The 22,090-nt window shown below is 42.0% G+C and overlaps 1 protein-coding gene across 4 annotated transcripts in view; it reads left to right on the top strand.

Moving 5' to 3' along the window:
- The first annotated feature begins 9,887 nt into the window (after positions 1-9,887).
- Positions 9,888-22,090, top strand: part of STXBP6 (syntaxin binding protein 6) — a 220,668-nt gene continuing 208,465 nt past the window's right edge. Inside the window, exon 1 of one of the 4 annotated variants that reach the window (XM_048854962.2) lies at positions 9,888-10,053. The gene's annotated coding sequence lies outside the window, so the exon portion shown is untranslated. Of the gene's footprint in view, positions 10,054-10,316; positions 10,602-10,805; positions 11,039-22,090 lie in introns of those variants that run through there. The other 3 variants (XM_048854958.2, XM_048854960.2, XM_048854959.2) reach the window with 3 other exon arrangements.

Raw genomic sequence — 22,090 nt, 5'->3', positions numbered from 1 at the left:
TGAGCAGTTTAGTATCATCTGCAAACTTTGCCACCTGAACCTTTACCCCTTTCTCCAAATCATTTATGAATAAGTTGAATAGGATTGGTCTAGCACTGGCCCTTGGGGAACACCACTAGTTACCCCTCTCCATTCTGAAAATTTTCCATGTATTCCTACCCTTTGTTCCCTGTCTTTTAACCAGTTCTCAATCCATGGAAGGATCTTCCATCTGGCAAATCATAACTTTTCCATTGGTGCCTTACATAATATACTTTGTACAGACTTATGGAAATTGTGTAACAGTGGTAACAACAGTGATGTAAATGGTCACCTTTCTTATACACAGCATCACAGTTCCAACCAGTGCCACCTAATTAAACCCAACGAAGACAATGAACATGTGTCAGTGAGGGCCTAGGTTGGCCTGTGGAACCTTTATTATTGGCAGTGATGGAAAGAATAATGATGCCATTATTTACAGAGCAACTTTTCAGACTAGAACCCCACTTTAAAAATTAGCTTTCATTGATTATACATTGTAGCAATGGTCAAGTTCTTAAATGTTGCCAAAAGCAAATATCATAGACCATGAACATTATATTGAAATTGACTTTCAAATTTGAACGGTCACAGGCAATTTTGTATTGTCATAGAATTATAGAATTGTAGGGCTGGAGGAGACCTCAAGAGGTCATAAGCCCAGATGCCTGTGTTAAGGCAGGACCAAATTAAAAACCTCCAGTTATGGTACAACCTCCCTTGGATTCCACAGCCTTCCTTTAGATGGTAGCTCTAGTAATTTATAAAGCAAAGTTTGTAGAAATATATTTTGTTGCACATGTTAAACTCTTTCAAATGCAGTCTTGTATGTATACCAACTATAATGGTCTTGTTCTGAATTGTCTAGAGTCACTTCCATGATTCTCAACATTTGCTATGGCCACTTAATGCACTGACTTTTGTTGTACCTAAGAAATCCTATGGAACAAAATTGTACGTGGGTGCTATAAGCTGAAATCATTCAGCCAATGAATAAAAGACTAAACCTACTGTTCTGATAAAATGTGGTGGTTGTTTTTTTAAACATGGAAAAGATTATGTGTCTATTGGCGCTCTCTCTCTCTCACCCCCTCCTCCCCCCATATCTGCTTATTTTCACAGTTCTGGTTTGGTTAGGTCCTTCAGGGAATGTGGAGTAACCAAGAGTGCAAAACATACCCTAATAATTTATCTGCCAGAAGTTGAAGTAAATGCCAAAAACCATGAAGAGGAATACTTCAGCTGATTGATTTTAAAATGCTTTGGACATGTTGTGCATTGGACCATGTATGTGTTGACATTCTATTGTAATTTAATATATGATTTTGATGCATATTGTAACTAAGGAACTGTTATGGGTATATGTGTATTGCTGTTCTCTGCTGAAACTAACAAGCCTTTTAAGGGGTTTATACGTTTCTGCTGCTTGATCTAACTGAGCTGTCTCTGTGTCCTTTCTCTTTGAAGCCAAAAATTGTGATTTATATTATTCCTGACATATGTGTGTAGTTAGCTGATGATTTGGGGTCTCTGGTTAGAAAGAAACATGGATTGTTGAGGCCTCACTGCACAAGGTAGTTTCACCTTTAATGGACAAATTTTCAGAGGACTGCCATATTCCATACATCCAAACCCACACTGTGAGTATTCAAATTGGGTAGTAAGTTGCAGTTACTCAGTTTGCACATGCGCACATTCTTTTGTGTGCACAGAGTTCTAACCTAGTGTGCGCAAATAAAATTGGAAAACATGCACACTAATAACCTATGGACTTCTTGAAAAAGAAGCAACTATTTGATCCTTTCTATCTATGAACTCAAAGTGAATTTGCCTTGAGGTGTATTACTTGCGGTTCCCTCAGCTAACAGTCCCTCTGCATCTAGGGGAGTTTGTACGACCCAATTTCCCTCAAGTGTTTCCCTGAGGGAAGACAGCTTTAAGCTGGGACTGGGGTTCCACCAGCCGAAGTTTTGCTGGGGGTTCATGCTAAACAAATGCGTTGCCCAGACATCCTGGCAATGCATCTTCACTAGCCAGTGTAATTTATATCTGGCTGCAAGTCCCCAGCCGAGGGAAGTCTGTGGACATTTTACACTGCTGCAACCCACTCTGGGTTGACTTTCCCACAGCAGCAGTGCTGAATCTAGTTACAGGTATAACAACAAGCTTGGTGAGATCTGATTCTGAGATTTTTCAGCTGGACATGTCCTCACAAAGGGCATGGAGTTGGACGTTGATAGAAAAAGAAAGGGGAAAAAAAAGTGAATAGTCCATGTCTAAACTATTTTAAAAGTATTTTTAGACATAATGAAGGTAACAAAATAATTCAGGAAGTAGCTGTGCACAACTGTTTCTGGGACAGTTTTTCTTAACTGTCTTCTTGTATCTTTGTCAAAACTAGCTGTGGAAACATAGGTAAACATAATCATTAAAACAATAATATTTAGTCCCAGAGAGTGGAGTTTGGCAGGATCTTGAAGCTTCTTATGAATTCCTGCATGTTGTTAGCTTTTATTTTCTGATTTCTGGTTGATGCAGGCTGAGCTGCTCTGTGTAATTGGATAAAAGTTTTAATTCCAGAATCCTTTTGAGAGATGGGGATGAGCTGGAATGTTTTGGTCAGAGTGATATTTTACAGTTCCAATATCAGCATCAAAAGCATGAGTGTCTCCTGGCTGAGATGGATTACTAACACACGACTCAGAATCCTCAACAGTGTTTAAATGGCTGATCTACAATAAAATGCCTCTTTGCACCTTTTCTGTTTCTTTAGTTGCAGTTTAAAAAATACAGTATGATAATGAATTAAAACAAGCTATTGTATAATGTTAGTTTCTTACAAAATTTTGAATGGCAATTTGAGGCTTATTCTCTCCTGTATCATGGATCTGCTTAGCATGGGTGTGGGGATGGTGTGATGTCAGGGAACCAATTCCATTTCCCTGATTCTAATGCTACTTACTGTAGGTCTACACTGCAGCTGAGAATGTGCTTCCCAGTGCTAGTAGATAGACAAACGTCTAGCCCCGCTTGAGCGAGTGGGCTAAAACTAGCAGTGCAGCAGGGAGTAGCATTGGCCCTGTCTTGGGCAATAACTAAATGCTAAACTGTATTGTACAGTTTAGCCACTCGGTGGCACCATGCGTAAGATACCTCACTTGGTATATTCTGTGGTGGTTGTTAACATCTCTATACCTCACTTTCCCATCTATAAAATTCAGACGATAATACTGATTTCACAGCGTGTTGTGAGAATTAAATTGCTAAAGTTTGTACAGTGATTAGAAGGAGTAAAGTGATAAGATTTTATTTGACTTGATTATGAATTTAAACTGCCAATCAAGCTTTCCATTAAAGGAATTTCATATAGTATACATGACTACCGCTTTAATACTTAGGGCAAAGTCTGCTGCAGTTTCCACGGTATACATCTGATGAAGTGAGCTGTAGCTCACGAAAGCTCATGCTCAAATAAATTGGTTAGTCTCTAAGGTGCCACAAGTACTCCTTTTCTTTTTGCGAATACAGATTAACACGGCTGTTCCTCTGAAACCTGTCATATTGCCCTCAGTTCACATCCAGAACTCCCACTGATATCAACAGGAATTATTCTTGCAATGATGTCCCATTTATGGATTTTTGATATGATCTGTCCAGATATAACTGGTTATAAAAGATTGTTTCGGTGGCATTAATAGCTTGCTTTAAAACATTACATTTCCAGCATGATTCTCTGTGGATTTCTTTTTCTCACAAGACTATATGTAAGACTCTGGCTTATAAATGCTTTTTAGAAAATAGGAACTTTTTTTTTGGAAGAATGTCCACTAAGGCCTGCAATCAGCTGTCGGCACAACTGGTAACACTGAGACTTCTGTCATATGCTGCTGTAAAGGTAGTTAGACATCTTAATGTTGTCATTTGCACCTGTGAAAATTGAGGTCAAAGTGAAACTTGGCTCTTCAGAAGCAATGTGGAAGGCACTACTGTCATACCAATAAAATGTGGCTACCGAATTTAAGAAAGCTACTTCAACACTCTCTCCCTTCTTTCAAGTATTTATGATATGCCATATGTTTTCTAATATGAGCTGGATTTTCAGCCCCTTCTTCCTCATAAAAGCCATGCTCTTTCAAACCTCCTTTGCAATTTTTATGAAAAAAAAAATACAAAAAAGTTAAGGAAGACCAATCATTACAACAATGAGAAACAAATCAGGAGGTTTTTGAAAGGAGTCAAAAAAATTCTGATACCCATCAGACTCTTAGTGTTCTTTCACTTCAAAGCCATATTTTCAATTGGACAAGACAGCTCCCTCTGAGAAAAGGAATATGTTTATATTAGTTAAACTGGAAAACAATTAAAAAAAGGATACCCCAGAGCCAATGAAACATTATACATATATTTAATACATCCTCTACAGTAATCTGTCTAGCAATGTCTGCTTTTTCCTCCACTCTGCACTGATAGGAAGGGTTTTTTTTTTTAATGAATTCAAATGATTAGGTTATAAGTGTTTGAGATACAGACTCTGACACCCCCATACCATCAGCCAAAAAAAACAAAACATAAAAGTGCAACAAACTGTTATGACAACATGTGTCTAAGTCCTTATTTAGATTCTACCAGTGATACATAACTAGTGTCTCCACATGGCTATGACAATAAGCATTTAGTAATGATTAACAGAAAGGCGTGCCATGCAAATGGTATATAATTTTATGTGGTATTCATCTTGCCTTATTACAAATCATATTAGAATTTGTGTGGCAAATTATAAGCGTTGTTAAGGTATCAGTCAAGAAGGCACGTGACATCACAGCTGTTAGGATAAAGATATTCAGGCCTGTCTGCAAAGGCCTGTACTTTAAGAATTTAGGTGTATTCTTATCACTTGGCTAGTTCTAGAGGTATAAAAGAAAGAATCAAAATCATTGTCTGCTGGTGTAAGGGTCTTCTCTTACTGTGACAGTCTGAGGCCCTGTTCTTAGGCTAAGGCCTTTGGCTAAGCGGCAGAGGCAGCCATAAGCTAGAGGAAGCGAACAGTCACATCCTCACATTCCAAACTAGTCACATTGAAATAAGGTGCTATTGGGCAGTTAGGCACTATCAGGACAGGATTGTATTCCTGTCACCTCCAGAGAAAGGGAAGTGCCTAGAAAATGTAAAAGGAAACTTAGTTTGATAGCATCCTGTCTGGCAAGAACTCACTTATCAATAGCTGGGATGTGAAATCCTGACTTCTGTATTGTCTTGTCATTATAGTTCGCACTTTGCTATTGTTTGTCTGTATAATCTCTGTCTGGTTCTGTGATTGTTCCTGTCTGCTGTATAATTAATTTTGCTGGGTGTAAACTAATTAAGGTGGTGGGATATAATTGGTAACATAATCATGTTACAATATGTTAGGATTGGTTAGTTAAATTTCAGGAAAATGATTGGTTAAGGTATAGCTAAGCAGAACTCAAGTTTTACTATATAATCTGTAGTCAATGAGGAAGTGAGTAGGTGTCGGTGGGAGGGGGTGGGTGGGTGGAGGAGATGGGAACAGGGAATGGGGGTAAGAAAATTGGAATCATGTTTTGCTAAAGGGGGAAATGGGAACAGGGAATGGGAATAAGGAAGTTGGAATCATGTTTGGCTAAGGGTAGGAATGGGAACAGGGACACAGGTGTAAGGCTCTGTGGTGTCAGAGCTGGGAAGGAGGATACTAAGGAAGGAAACTGGAATCATGCTTGCTGGAAGTTCACCCCAATAAACATCGAATTGTTTGCACCTTTGGACTTCGGGTATTGTGCTCTCTGTTCATGCGAGAAGGACCAGGGAAGTAAGTGGGTGAAGGAATAAGCTCCCTAACAACAGCCATGCATAATAAACTTCCCTGTCAATCAGAAATGTTATACCTAGATCCATCAGTTGGTAAAGCAAGCCCTGCAATTAACAGCTGAGCCAATCAGAATCAATAAAATGTTTCCATTTTCTAAAACCTATAACCGGTAGCCAGTCAGAGCTTTCCATAGCTCGTATTCATACCCAAATCACATTCCTTCTTCGATTTTCATAATGAAAAGTTTAGGGTCATACTCTTCCTCTTAATACTATCCAAAATCCAGAGTTACTCCAGAAGGGTAAATGGCATTATATCAATAAAAATGTTGTGAGAGGAGAATCAGGCCCATTGTTTTGGAAAATACTTGGATTTAGTTACACTTTTGATGTTCAGTTGGAGGTACGAGTTAGGATATACCTGAACTTTCAGTTAGGGACATCAGTTAGAATACAAATGGGGAAAGAGTAAGCAGAAGGAGGTAAAAGTGAGGAGATAGAAGGAACAAAAAGATGACAAAGATTATTCTAAATGTTGAAAATGTTTCATTTTGCACAATATGGATTTTAAAAATCATGTGCCAGGGGAAAACTATCATGGATAACAATGCTGTTGTCTGCATGTTAGATTCTTGTTGATATTAAAAATATTGAATCATCTCTCTTCTGTTTTAGGATGCTGCCACACCAGATTCCCTTGATGGAACAGCAGACTTGTTTTACAAGATTGCTTATCTACTATTATTTGGGCTGTGCAATGGCACACAGAGTCTCCACAGTGCTACTTATGTAATACGAATTGCTTCTTAGTGATGCATCTTTCCTCTTCTTCCTAAGGATCTCCTACTTCCTCCCATTGCACTAGACCTTACTACGTCAGCTTCATGATTCAACATTTCAGATATCAATAATTAACTAATGAATGTGAGATACCATAAGGCCAATAGACGATGAAGGTAAAAATGAAGGACATTTGAAAGATATGGGTAACAGCTGGCAGTAAGACTGCGGGTGAGAAGAGTAGCAGCTGGACTTGGAATGCAGCTTTTAAGCATAAAATGTAACAATCACCTTCCTAGGTGTGGCATAAAAAATTGTAAAGAGAACCCACGAGGAAAAGAACTAGAAATGAAGAAAGAAAAAAGAAGAGAGCTGGTAAAATAGGGCTGAAAATGGCCATTTTCAGTACTGTCATTTCTCATGATATTTGATGTTTTTCTCCTCCGCCCCTGAAATGATGAAATTACTTGAAATCTTAGCGTTCAGTTTTAAGAAGAAGCAAGGTCTAGACCCTCAAAGGTATTTATACTCCTCACTTTCAAATTTCTAGCACTCGTTGAAGAGAACAGTCTGAAAATGTGACCCAGGTGTACCTTCAAGGCTTAGAAAACCAGAAAGCAAATAAAAAAGTATACATCATCTAGTATTTTGAAAAATCTCATTTTTTTTTTAGGCCTGACTTGTGATTTCTTGGTGTCAACAATACTGCATTTTATAGCAATGTGACGAGGGCTAGCTTCTTTGTCTGGCTTTGACTGGCTTTGCATGTGGCTTTACCCTTTTGGAAGTCCTGGCCAGTTGCCCTTGGCTTCCTTCCAAAGCTGTGCATTAGATAAAAATCTGTGAGTGCTGGAAACATCTGGCTGTATTGGCAATGAGAGTCTCAGAAAGAAAGGACCTGATTTGAGAGTTTAACCTCACACTACAGGGAAAACGGAAGGCCAGTGCTGGACAAATGAAAAATAACAGGTCTTCAGTACAAAAAGGGAGAAGGTCAGACACCTGGAGGAGGTTCTGCTACAGAGTCTAACACAGAGTCAGCTAGATGTTTTCCACAGCCCCCATCCAACACTCTGAAATTTATGGGAGTCATTCCATAGATTCCCTGGATGTTGGATTGAGTCCTAAATTAATTAAAATTTAACAGATTGTAATGATACAGGGCCCAGTCGTGCCCTCTAATGATCGATGATTACACTTCACTTAACTTTAGTGGGAAATGTAGTAGTTTAAGAAACAAAACTGAACTAAGTGGCTAGTGAACTGTTAGTCTGCAGTGTTAGATAAAATGATTGTAAATATAAAACTCTTGACTAAAACTGTATAATTAAATACTGGCTCTCCTCAAATGCTGTAAAAAATGAAAAAAGATGCAACTGAAAACATTACAAAATACCCTCTTAACATTATAGACATGAAAACAGATCAAGAGGATTTTCATTCTAGCTGGTTTACCTGTTTTTAAACATTGAATTTACACTGATGTCACGGTGACATCGTATGCTAATGTCATGTCACATGGGACAACCCAAAAGTAGGACAAATCTTTTCATTTAATAATCAAAGTAATTTGACAAGTACTGTAGCAAAATATGGTCTTGATCCTGCAAGTTGTTCCATGCAGGTGGACCTTAGAACAGAGGTTCCATGCAGACAGAAAAGATTGCAAGATTGAGGCCTATGTTGGTAGTTACTGTGTCTTCCTACCGTAACATTATCCATTGCTGTTTAAGATTCAGTCCCTGAATTCATTCAATAAGGCAAAAATTCCTTCCCATACTGATTTGTATTCTGTCACTAGGTAGATATAATGTCAGCTTTTCTGAGCAAATTTAGTATTGTGAAGTTTATGATACAGAAAACTAGAATTACATTTTCTAAATGAATTCCATGTTGTTTGGATTTCCCACCTCTTCAAAATTCTTTTAATTCTATATTTAAGATCCAGCCCTGCAAACATGCCAGTTGCCTCCCTGAATACAACTCATTTGTGAAGCCACTCACGTTCATATGTGTTTGCTTTAGACTCTATTCCTCTAAGCTGCTCCTGTACCAATAAGCCTCCCTTTCTGGGAAGTCAATAAAAGCCACCCTGCTACTACTATAGTGCAGATTGTGAAATGTTGTCTAAAGCAAAAATATTTTTGTTTAAAATGTGTTTCTGTTGAAAAAACAAACGATTATATCTTTTTTTACTAAAAACCTGTGACTTTTCTTTTACAAAAATGGACATTTTTTGTGAAAATTTCTGTTTTGTCAAAATAGCCATTTTCTGGGGAAAAAGAAGCTTTGATAGATTTTTTTTTGGCCAGCTTCAGTTTTTAACCACAGCGTTACTGAGTTTAAGGCCCAGATCCTGAAAGGTATTTAGCCACCTAACTCCCATTGATTTCCCTTTGTTGATTTCAAGGAGTGACTGAGAAATAAACCCCTTTTAGGGCAATTACTCTTCCTTTAGCTTTTCTCACTAACTTGCTTTTAGTTTAGGATTTGTCGTTGTTTGTGTTAAATGGACAGTCTTGATACCTTAGAATTGATGTAACACACTTTTGCATATCCATCAGTGTTCAAACCGTGAAGGAAAACCATTGAATGATCAACACTTTCTTCTCTTGAAATGGCCCACCTTGATTATCACTTCAAAAGGTTTTCTCTCCCCCCACCCCACTCTCCTGCTGGTAACAGCTCATCTTAAGTGATCATGCTCCTTACAATGTATATTTTTAATGGTCTGTGTGTATGTATAAAATCTTCTCACTGTACTTTCCACTTTATGCATCCGATGAAGTGAGCTGTAGCTCACGAAAACTTATGCTCAAATAAATTGGTTAGTCTCTAAGGTGCCACAAGTACTCCTTTTCTTTTTGTGAATACAGACTAACAGGGCTGCTACTCTGAATTCTCTGGAAGGTTTCCCTGGTTCCTTCTTTCCAAGATTTCTGTCCCCACTCCCCCTTACATTCTCTTTCTCCTTCTGTCCATGCTTTCAAGCCTGGTCATTAGTTATTATTATATTTTATTTTACACGATCTCTCTTGCTTCAGAGGGAACTGCTGGCCCCCAGCCTGCACTGGACATTGGTGGGGAGGAGGATGCAGAGCAGGATCAAAACCCTGCTCACTTGGGATCCTGCGCCTTCTCCCGCCTCTGGAAAGTCCCAAACCTGAAGTAAGCTCCTGGAGCGATCACAATTCACATGGGCGGGAGGGCAGTCTGGCGCTCTGGATTGGCTCAGCATCTGCACGTGAGGCTGCACTCACGCCTCTGGGCTGACAGCTGCGTGGCGGCTGAGGCTCCGTGTGGCTGAGTGAGTGCGGGAGGCTGGCGGGGCAGGCGGCGGCGGCGCCGAGTACTAGAGCGGCGCGCTAGAGCCCTCGGCTGGCAGGCGGAGCGCGGGCAGAGCAGCGGCAGGATCCGGGCACGAAGGTAGGTCTGCCCGCGGCCACTGCTGCTTTGCCCCGCTGCAGCCGGGAGTTACACGCGGGCAGGGCGGCGTGGCAGGGCTGTGGCTGCTGCAGTAGTTACTGGAGGGCGGGGGAGGCTTTGCTTTTTCCAGTGTAACTTGCGGGTAGTAGCAGCAGCATGTGTCAGTCAGCTGAGCTGCCCTGAAGTTCTTGTGGTGCAGAGGCTCCGGTGAGCGGCTGCCCCGTTGGTTTCGCTTCTTTCTGGGTGTGCTGGGTTTGGACGCTGCCGGGCGATGTTCTCCCGCGAAGTATGAAGAAGTAGCAGCCCCGAGAGTGAAGGATTTAGCCGCCTCTGGAAGCCCCCATGTGCCAGTCGTGGAAGGGCTGGGGCTCGTCATCCCAGTGTAAACCCAGCCCAGCTTTCCTTCTAGGAGAACCACATTGTTACGTGCTGCGATCAGCCTCTGGCGCGGAGAGATCAGCCTGGGATAGTGCGTTTTTAAGGGCCAGATCCTGCTCCCATTGATGTCAGTGGCACAGTTCCCAGTTCCTGACGGCACTCCTGTGTTGGTAGTTACAGTAGCAAAAGTTAAATATTTACAGGCGGATCGTTTGGGTTTCTAGTGGCTGACTGTGGCTTTTGTTTTTCTTGCTACGTGTTTGTTTGGTGGTTTCACGGGGTGGGGGTGAGATTTTTGCTTGGGGGCTGGGGTAGGGTGAGATTTTTGCGCGGGGGTGGGCACCCCCGCTCAGAGTTTGGAATTGGCTGCATTTTCTGTAGAAATCAGGACAGCGTCCCTGGAGCTATTGGTGTAACTAAGATCAGAGTGTGACTCAGCCTGTCTACCCTTGACCTTTACACTCTAAGGCTTTGAAAGCGGAGGGACCAAGAAGAAGAGCAGAAGAGAGGGCTCCTGTGGTCTTCGTCGCCCTCCTTCCTTGGGATCTTTCTGCTCACTAGCTAAATATGCTTCTCCTATAGCAGAGAAGGGCTGTTAAACTTGGAGGTAGGGAATTCTTCCAGAAAAGATTATGCAGTCTAGAAATGGTCATTTTCCTTTATTTCCTACTGGTGAGATTCTTAAAGGGATAAAGATCAGGATAAAAATAAGTGTATAATGTTTTAAACTGTTTTATATGTGTTACTTATAAAACACGTTTAAACAAGACACTTGATTGTCAAGGTACTTTTGCTCACAATTATGTTGTCTGTTTACTGTTTTCCATTTCATCTAGTGTGGACAGTGCCACTAGATTTGTAAGCCTCATTCAGTGGTGCTGTTAAGATCCAACACGCTGCGATGGAATCTTTTGCATTACAAAAAAATAAAAAAATTGAGCTCACTTCTGTCATTCTGTTCCTCCAGTGTCTACATTTTATGGCTTAAGTTAGTCACCTGAATGTCCCCTTTTAACCTCCATCTCAGCTCAAGTGAATTATTTCTCAGGAATGCCTTCATTTTATCCTTTGTCTAACTTTATTGTGAGGCAGAGTTGATGTTATCAACACTCTGCAATTTAACAAAGAAATTAACAAAATCAGTACTCTGCAATTTAACAGAGAAATTCTTAAAAGACTCTCTCCTCCCAGGTCATCTGACAAGAAGAGTGCTGGTACCTCCTCAGGTATTCTGCTGTTCCTATTCACAAGGAAGAATAGACTCTTCCATCTCCCCTTACTGAAACTGGAGGATGGGCAGTGCACGACTCTGAGTCTCCTCAGCTAGGTATATCTAATCAAGGCTGCAGCACACTTCTCTGGAGGAGGTCACTCAAACCTGCTGTGTCTCTTCTTCTCTCCTTAAGGTGACAGAAAAGGAACAGACATAGCATTGGTTAAATTGGATGACTAAACAGCACTGGACATTTAGCAAGAGGCAGTTTCCCCCATCCTCCATATCTCTAATTTTCCTGTGTCCTCTTAATAGCAGTGTTCTTTGTAGGTGTAGGTAGCTATTCTAATGTCATTTAACCACCATCACCAAAAGAAAATAAATTCCCCTTGAAGGAGAAAACAGAAAAGAAACCCCTGTGATGGTTTAACCATATCGATGTTCAAATAGGAAGCTTTTTTCCTCACTTTGCCAAGACTGGATAATTTAACAGCTCCTTCAGCCAAGGGAGGAATGTGATGGGGGGAATGTGGAAGCCATTATCTCTAAGAATTAGTCCTGCAAACAAACTTCCTGGAGTTGTTGGTAGTCAGTTTGCCTTCTGGGGTAAAGATCCTGATCAGTAAAATGAAAGTTTGATGCACTTACAGTGTTTGCATTTAGAGATAACATGATGATGTGTTCTGAAAAAGGCCCTAAGATAAATAGATTTTTCTTGTAGCTCAGACTCAATTCAACTTATTTTCCTGTGAGGAGGTTCATGATTTTTCAGCAGTACATTTTGATTTGAATACATACAATGGGTTGAAAATAATTAGTTGTTTAGGGAGTTCTTGTATGATTGTGTTTTTTTTTGTTTTTTTTTTGGTGTTCTTTGTAATATCCCATGACACTTCAAACTTTATATATTTTGTCCAGTTGAACTTTTGAAAGAGAAATGTTCCCTGAGAAGTGCATGAATTTTCCATTGTGTGTGTTGTGTTCAATAGGTTACACTATAACATTCAGAAACAAATAAGGGGCGGGGGTGTACTTTGTCCCTGTCTTTCATCAACCCCCTCACACAAACAAACAAACATGCCAGGTCCATTTTCTACATGTTATGTACATGTTCTCTTCTACTGTGAAATAAATAAAAGCCTGTTCATTGCTGAATCTAGATAGAATAACTGTAATTACAGTTTCAGAGTAGTAGCCATGTTAATCTGTATCTGCAAAAAGAAAAGGAGGACTTGGGGCATGTTAGAGACTAACAAATTTATTTGAGCATAAGCTTTCGTGAGCTACAGCTCACTTCATCGGATGCATGCAGTGGAAAATACAGTAGGGGGATTTTATATACACAGAGAACATGAAACAATGGGTGTTACCATACACACTGTAATGAGAGTGATCAGGTAAGGTGAGCTATTACCAGCAGGAGAAGAAAAAAAACCTTTTGTAGTGATAATCAAGGTGGGCCATTTCCAGCAGTTGACAAGAACATGTGAGGAACAGTGGGGGGTCAAGGGGGGGAATAAACATGGGGAAATAGTTTTACTTTGTGTAATGACACATCCACTCCCAGTCTTTATTCAAGCCTAATTTAATGGTGTCCAGTTTGCAAATTAATTCCAATTCAGGTTGGGGGGCTGTCTGTAAGCAAGGACTGGCTTGTCTCCCAAGATCTGTGAGAGTGATGGATCGTCCTCCAGGATAGGTTGTAGATCCTTGATGATGCGCTGGAGAGGTTTTAGTTGGGGGCTGAAGGTGACGGCTAGTGGCGTTCTGTTATTTTCTTTGTTGGGCGTGTCCTGTAGTAGGTAACTTCTGGGTACTCTTCTGGCTCTGTCAGTCTGTTTCTTCACTTCAGCAGGTGGGTATTGTAGTTGTAAGAACACTTGATAGAGATCTTGTAGGTGCTTGTCTCTGTCTGAGGGGTTGGAGCAAATGTGAGCTGTAGCTCACGAAAGCTTATGCTCAAATAAATTGGTTAGTCTATAAGGTGCCACAAGTACTCCTTTTCTTTTTGCGGATACAGACTAACTAACTAACTGACGGCTGCTACTCTGAAACACATCTAGAGAAGTTTATCATAGGTCTAGTTCACAAACAAACTTGCAGTTTTTGTTAAAACCTGTCTAGTTGAAATGGTGCAAACACCTTTGCTGATACTTACTTCAGTTTGCTTGATTTATGGCTGTTTAATTTATACTTGTTCTAACTGTGTGGAACTAAACCTAAACAAGCCTGGTTCATACCAGAATCAGATTGTCCACCCAGGAGTTAAACCAATTGAGTTAAAAATGACACTGAAACAGTGCTACTCTGCATGCTGAGGGGCTGTTCTATGGATCTCCAGGGCTGGTGAAGACTGGCCCTCAAAATTGGGAAGCCGTTACTGGCTCTGGACCCTTTGAACTCATTCCTGCACCAAGAAGAGCCCAGCTGCAAGAGAGAATCTGGCCTGTCATGTCTATTTTTTTTTTTTAATTTTAAAAAAAGAACACTGTAAACTTAAATACAATACAACAAATTATACTAATATCTAAATAGGCAAATATGGAATTATGAGACTGCATTTTATAGCATCTTTCTAATATCCAAAGCCATGAGAAGAGTAGATAAGTATATTCTCAGCTTATTTACAGGTCTCCTATATTTAGCTTTTTTAAAAAGGATATTAAGACAAATTCTAGGATTCGAAAAGGGATTTGATACCCGAACAAGAATATCTGCATGACGTTAGCTAGGACGAAAAAATGAGGACTATTATTTTCACGTTTTGGGTTATAAACAAGAAGGGTCAGAAAGGAATTTCAGAAATTCCATTATGTAATATTTGTTCAACAGGTCCAGCATGTTGCATGAGATTTCACATCCTTTGGTGACAATTGCACTGAGTTTTAAAAATTAGTAATAAAGGAAGGAAATTCTCTTTTTGGGTATTATTTTTTACTCTTGCTTTTCAGTGTTTAGTCTTCAGTTTACATGATGAAACTACGTTAGTCTTGTTGTCTGGCTTTTATTTGTTAGCACAGTACTGGTCTATTTGGCTTTGTAATGCTGTTGGTAAGGGTAGTCAATCATTTTTTGTCAAGGTTCCAGTTTCTTTGTCAAGGTATAGTCAAGGCCCAGACTTCAGAGAAAATAATAAAGCCCCCCAATAATGATAATAAGTAAATAAAAAGATTTCAGGGTCCATTCAAAAGTGTCTGGCGGTCCAGATTTGGTCTGCAGGCTGCCTACTGATTACCCTTGGTGTAGGTTATGAATATTTATTTGCACTTGCTAGGCCCTAGAGGATAATGTTTAGATTACAAAGCTTTTTTTATAAATATTTTTAAAAAAATAATGTAAACACTTCTGTGTTAAAGCAGTGAAATTCTGGCGTGGATGCTAATACCCCTTAAACTCACACTGGCATGGGTGTCAACTTTACATTGAATTTTCTGGCACTTGGTAATGACATGATCTTGACTCTGTGTGTAAAGGAAGTATTTTTTTAAAATGGCTATACATTTCTTTATATACATGCATGCATCCATTGCTGAAGCATCTGGGTCCTTTAACAGCAAAACAAAGATGGTATTTAAAAAATGAAATAAAAGAAAAGGCACTCTTCTGCATTTTGACTCCTGTGTTCTTGAGATGCGAATTGGGAAGTGGTCCTTTCAAAGTAAGGAGCCTGAAATTATACTTTTGCCAAATTACTGTATATATTTGATCGTAAGCTGGTTTGTTTATAAGCCGACCCCCCCCAAGATGGATAAGTAAAAATGGAAATTTTTTTATGACCCATTCATAAGCCGACTCTATAATTCAGGGGGCAGCAAACTTCGGCTCCTGGGCCATCAGGATAAGCTGCTGGCAGGCAGAGATGGTTTGTTTACCTTGAGCGTCCGCAGGCACGGAGGTAAACCTAAGTAAACAAACTGTCCCGGCCCACCAGCTGCTTACCCTGACGGGCTGGGACAGCAACTGGTGGGGAAATTTTTTGGTGGTGGTGGGAGAAGCTGAGGGTCAGGGGAGTAACCCCTGTCATCACCCCCACACATGACCCTACCCTTAGCCCGGGATCCCCACATTCATCCCATCCCTTCCCAACTTAGCTGGGGTGGGTCAGGGGAGGATGTCTCTGGCCTGGCTGGAGCTGCTTCAGCAGGCCAGGTGGCTTGGCCGCAGCCTACTCCGGTGGGCGGGGCCGGGCCACTGCTTCAGAGGCTGGGGGGAGAGCAGCGTGGCCAGAAGCGGAGAGTCTTTGGCCCCGCCTCTTTCCTTCTGGCTCTGCTGGCTGTACTGCCTCTCCTTGTCCCCTCTGTTGCGGGGAGGGGCTGTGTCCCACCTCTCCTGCTCTATACCCGTTCATAAGCCGACCCCCTTTTTTTACTAAAAAAAATTGGCTTATGAACGAGAATATATGGTAGGTAAAACTGGCATCCCCTACTGTTTTGTAGGCAGCATCTCTTATCACAGGGTTATTACAGGAGCTGTGAGGTTTTCAAGAGCACAGGCTTGTCTTCCCCCATTTCTGCTTTTTGACTGTGACCCTAATACTTTGCTCTGGTCTGATATTGATATCCTAGCTCCTTCGTGATAACTGATAGAAATCTAGGATTAACAATAGCTTTGTAATACCAGTACTGGGAATTGCTGTACCAGAACTCTATTTATAAATGTGATTGCTGGAGGTTTCAAAAGCATGAGTGGCTTGAACATTTTGAAAACTCTCCGGGTGTTTATTTTTCTTATTCAGGACAGAAATTAAATTCCGTAATAAAATAATCTTTTTTTTTTTTTTTGCTTCTGACTATTTTATTAGGTTCCAATTTTCTCCTTTTCTAAAACACACCAATTTAAAAATGAATGTGTAAGTTCAATATTTGTGTATTTAAATTTTCTATTCTGCCAGGTTCAACACACATTGGCAGCTGTTGATTTTTTTTTAATGCACATCACAGGGTGAAGACTAGTTTATCCCAATAAAAGAATTTGTAAAGTGGTACTTACTTTCCAAGACCCTAGTAAAAAAACAAGATTTGTATTTGAAATAGGCACCTGAGACTGAATGTATAAATGTCTTAGAAATTACTTCCTGCTTCACAAACCAATTTGAATACCTCAGAAAGCTGCCTGAGGATTATCACTTTCAATTTACCAGAGTCTAAAATATGCACATACAGATTCATGATTTGAAACTTTAAAAACATGCATTGACTTACTTGACTCTTTTTGAAGTTAATGGAAGGACTCCAGTTGCCGTCAATGAAAGTTGGATGGACTGGCTCCCATTGCTCTGCCATGTGTTTTTTCTCCTTCTAAACTGTAGGGATGACAGAACCCAATGAAATATATATTAAACTAAGGCAGGAACTGAGCATTATAGTTATGGGTTTGATGTATGCTGCGTTCTCAGTACTTGGGAAGAATCTAATTACAACTTCAAAACTATTCTTGGAAAACTGGAACTTAAGGCTGAAACGGGGTGCTTCATTTGCTTTCATGCACACTTGATGAATTTCTGTATCTTTTGTGGTCTTTAGCAACTTCCAGGAAAGAAAGTTCCCCTTCTAATGTATCCTATACATATAACCCATAAGTCCCAACCTTCTGATGCTGTGAGGCTAAGGGTATGTCTACACTATGAAATTAGGTTGATTTTGTAGAAGTCAATTTTTAGAAATCGATTTTATACAGTTGATTGTGTATGTGCCCACTAATTGCATTAAGTCGGCCGAGTGTGTCCTCAATACTGTGGCTAGCATCAACTTACGGAGGGGTGCACTGTGGGTAGCTATTCCACAGTTTCCACAGTCTTCACAGCCCATTGGAATTCTGGGTTAAACTCCCAATGCCTGATGGGGCAAAAACATTATTGAGGGTGGTTTTGGTACTTGTCGTCAGTCACCCCTCCCTCCCTCCCTGCCTCCGTGAAAGCAACAGCAGACAATCATTTTGCGCCTTTTTTCCTGGGTTACCTGTGCAGACGCCATACCGCTGCAAGCATGGAGCCCGCTCAGCTCACTGCTGCTATTGTGAACATTGTAAACATCTCGCGCATTATCCTGGAGTACGTGCAGAACCAGGCTCAGAGATGCCAGCACGAGGACGATTGTGATGAGGACATGGACACAGACGTTCCTGAAAGCAAGGGCTGTGGCGATTGGGACATCATGGCGGCCGTGGGGCTGATTGATACAGTGGATGCCGATTCTGGGCCCGGCAAACAAGCACAGACTGGTGGGACCACATAGTGTTGCAGGTATGGGGTGATTCACAGTGGCTGTGAAACTTTCGCATGCGTAAGGCCACTTTCCTTGACTTTGTGAGTTGCCTTCCACCGCCCTGAAGCGCAGGAATACCAAGATGAGAGCTCCCCTGACAAATAGCCCTGTGGAAGCTTGCAGCGCCTGACTGCTACCCATCAGTCAGGAATCAATTTGGAGTGGGCAAGTCTACTGTGGGGACTGCTGTGATCCAAGTAGCCAATGCAGTCACTGATGTTCTGCTATCATGGATAGTAAGTCTAGGAAATGTGCAGGTCATACTGGATGGCTTTGCAGCAGTGGGGTTCCCTATCTGTAGTGGGGTGATAAACGGAACACGTAACCCTATCTTGGCACCGGACGACCTTGCCAACCAATACGTAAACCGCAAGGGGTACTTCTCAATGGTGCTGCAAGCACTGGTGGATCACAAGGGACGTTTCACCAACATCAACGTGGGATGGCTGGGAAAGGTGCATGACTCACATCTTTAGGAACTCCGGGCTGTTCGAGCAGTTGCAAGAAGGGACTTGCTTCCTAGACTAGAAAATTACCACTGGGGATATTGAAATGCCAATAGTTAAGTCCTTGGGCACCCAGCCTACCCCTTGCTCCCATGGCTCATGAAGCCATACACAGGCAGCCTGGACAGTAGTCAGGAGCAGTTCAACTATAGGCTGAGCAAGTGCAGAATGGTGGTAGAATGTGCCTTTGGACATTTAAAAGCTCTCTAGTGCCGTTTGCTGACTAGGTTAGACCTCAGCACAACCAGCATTCCCATTGTTATTGCTGCTTGCCGTGTGCTTCATAATGTCTGTGAGAGTAAGGGGAGACATTTATGGCAGGGTGGGAGGTTGAGGCAAATCGTCTGGTGACCGATTTTGAGCAGCCAGATACCAGGGCGATTAGAAGAGCACAGCTGCACATCAGAGAGGCTTTGACAACCAGTTTCATGACTGGCCAGGCTATAATGTGACAGTTGTCTGTGTTGCTCCTTGCTGAAAACCTGCCCCCTTTGTTGATTTTAATTCCCTGTAAGCCAACTACCCTCCCCCATTTAATCACAACTGGCAAAGGAAATAAAGTAACTATTGTTTTGAAACCATGCTTTCTTTCTTTCTCTCAAAAAAGTGAGATAACTGACAAGGTAGCTCAGGTGGGATGTGGTGCAGGAGGAGGGAAGGACAAGACCACATTGCTTATTGTAGCCACACTGCAAAACAAAACTGTTTGAATGACAGCCTTCTGTTGCTTGGGCCATCCTCTGGAGTGGAGTGGCTGGGTGCCTGGAGCCCCCCCCAGTGTTCCTCGGCAACTGGGTGAGGAGGATATGGAACTAGGGGAGGAGGGCAGGCGGTTATACAATGGATGCAGCGGGGGTCTGTGCTCTTTTTGGCTTTTCTGCATCTCCAACAGTTGCTTCATCATGTCAGTTTCCTTCCCCCATTAGCCTCAGCATCGCCTCCTGCCTCTACTCTTCGCGCTCACTTAATACTTTCCTGACCTCTGCCACTGAATGCCTCCATGCACTAAGCTGTGTGGGAGGACTGCTTGAGCTCGGAAAACATGTAATCGCAAGTGTGGTTTTTTTCGACTTCTAATCTGCGATAACCTTGGGGACAGATGAGAGGGGGAGCATAGAAACATTTGCACAGATAAAGAGGGGAGATAAAAAGGGAGAGTAAAATTTAAGATGATACGTTTCTGAGAACAAAAGGGAGATTCTTTCACAGTGAATCAAGCAATTCACAGCAGGCAGCACATGTGGTTTAGGTACAAGATCACATTTTGCCTTTTATACTGTATGCCTGCTGGTATGGTGACACATCACAAATGGCTGGGCAACAGAATTTGGGTTCCAGACAGCCATGGTAATCCTTTTGGTATACCGGGTTGGCTTTTTCTGCCTTCATAACATGTGGGAATGGTTTCAAACTGCAGTGCCATCCTTTCCCTTAGCAAGCAATGCCAGTTGGGTTTCACATTTAAAAGGAAGGGCTGCGGTTTTCGGGTGGATGTGCAGCACACCCCACCCCCAGCCGTGTGGCTGTTCTCCAGGATGATCCCTTTTAGCCAAGCTCAAGCAACCCAGCATGAAACAGGGTCCTTTTACTGTTCCCTTATAAAAATTCTCCTATTTCAACCTGGTGATCATGAATGATATCACTCTCTTGACGCTAACACAGAAAGATAAAGACCAAATGTTGCTTGAATGCGACCAAAGCCCAGGACCATTCATTGCCATGCTTTGTGCTGCAGTGGTTCCAGACTACTTGCTACTGGCCTGGCGTGGTAAAGTGTCCTCCTGTGGAGGGCGAAATAAGGCAGCCCTCCCCAGAAACAGTCTGCAAAGGCTTTGGGAGTATCTCCAGGAGAGCTTCATGGAGATGTCCCTGGAGGATTCCCGCTCCATCCCCAGACACGTTAACAGACTTTTCCAGTAGTTGTACTGGCTGCGGATGCATCCCAAGTCTTCAGGGCAAATCAAACATTAAACACTATTGCTTTTAAACCCTATACTGTAGATACAAATGTGCACTCACCAGAGCTGATTTCTCTGGCTTCCGGGTCGGGGATCCCGTCATGGGAGGGTATTGGCTCCAGGGTGATGAAAAGGTCCTGGCTAACAGAAACTTCTGAGTTTCACTGCAAAAAGAAAACTACCTCCATGAGAGGCGTACAGCTCTTATCGGTGATGTGCAAGTGAAGATATGTTCTTCCTGTTTGCAGAGCTTTTAGCCTCCTGAGGGTATCCCACAGTGCCTAGGTAACCACTCTGGCCAGCAGCTCTGCACCTCTGATGCCAGGTAAACAGACATCAATGCCTCCCCTGTAAAGCCCTCTGGGAACTTTGAAACTCCCCTTCCTGTTTTCTTGGCAAGTACTCACTTATCCTCTGGCCCTGTGACAATGCCTGCTCCACAGAACAAACAATCCCCTGCTTGGAGCAATGATGAGCTACTGGAGCTGATCAGTGTTTGGGGAGAGGAGGCTGTGCAGGGACCCAGGATGCCCCGTGAATACCCTCCTCTTCTCACAAGACCCATCATCAAAATGGAGAGAGCTGCACTGTGGGATAGCTGCCTTAGAGCACTGCTCTCATTGGGGATGGAAGTGCTGCTGATGTAAACACTCTCTGAGGACTGAGGAATTAAGTGAGTACACAAACCAGCACTTTACTTTCACCGGTTCCCTCTCACCGGTGAAACTTGCAGTGCAAAAACTCTGCAAGTGTAGACATACCCTAAATCTTGCAAGTTTTTTCTGCATAACCTCTCCAAGATATGACTTTTCCTAGCCATTCACACAGATAAAGCTCTCATCAGCTCACATCTTGATTACTGGTTTCAGAGTAGCAGCCGTGTTAGTCTGTATTCGCAAAAAGAAAAGGAGTACTTGTGGCACTAAGGTGCCACAAGTACTCCTTTTCATCTTGATTACGGCAACACCATGCTTTCTGCCCTTGATGAATGCAGTGTTGCCCTCCTTGCATCCATTAAGAATGTTTCTGGAAAGATCATTTTCCTAGCTGTTGCTTTGACTGTGTGGGGGCAGGGCCTGTGGCAGAGCCAGGGGTTGAGCAGTGGGCACCCCCCGGCCTGTAGCTCTAGCCCTGGAGTCGGTGCCTATACAAGGAGCTGCATATTAACTTCTGAAGAGCCACATGTGGTTTCAGAGCCACAGGTTGGCCACCCATGTATTAGGCTTAGGCTTGCGTGTTTTTGCTTTATTTTGCTTGGTGACTTACGTGGTTTCAAGTAACAGAAAGAACAAAGTAAATCCTACTTTTTATGCTTAATAAAATCACTTTTGTTTATTAATAAACCCAGAATAAGTGATTAATACTTGGGGGAGCAAACAGCTGTGCATCTCTCTCTCTCTCGCTGTTATAGAGGGCGGACAGTTTATGAATTTACCCTGTATAAGCTTTATACAAAGTAAAACGGATTTATTTGGGGTTTGGATCCCATTGGGAACTGGGTGTCTGGGTGATGGAAATGGGTAACCTGCTGTGCTGTTTTCACTTAAAGCCTGCAGCTTTGTGGGCATGTTGCAGTAGGCTAGCGTGTCTGACTCAACAAGACAGGGTTCTGGAAGTCCCAAGCTGGCAGGGAAAATGGGCTCAGAGTTAATTTCAGCACATCAGGTGACAGTCCCTAGGGGATCTCTGGGACTGAACCTGTCGCAATGACCTTATTAC

Source organism: Caretta caretta, chromosome 6, assembly GCF_965140235.1.
Source record: "Caretta caretta isolate rCarCar2 chromosome 6, rCarCar1.hap1, whole genome shotgun sequence".
Classification (NCBI taxonomy): Eukaryota; Metazoa; Chordata; order Testudines; family Cheloniidae; genus Caretta; species Caretta caretta.
The sequence above is the reverse complement of the archived record's forward strand: the minus strand, read 5'-3'. Positions and strand labels throughout refer to the sequence as shown.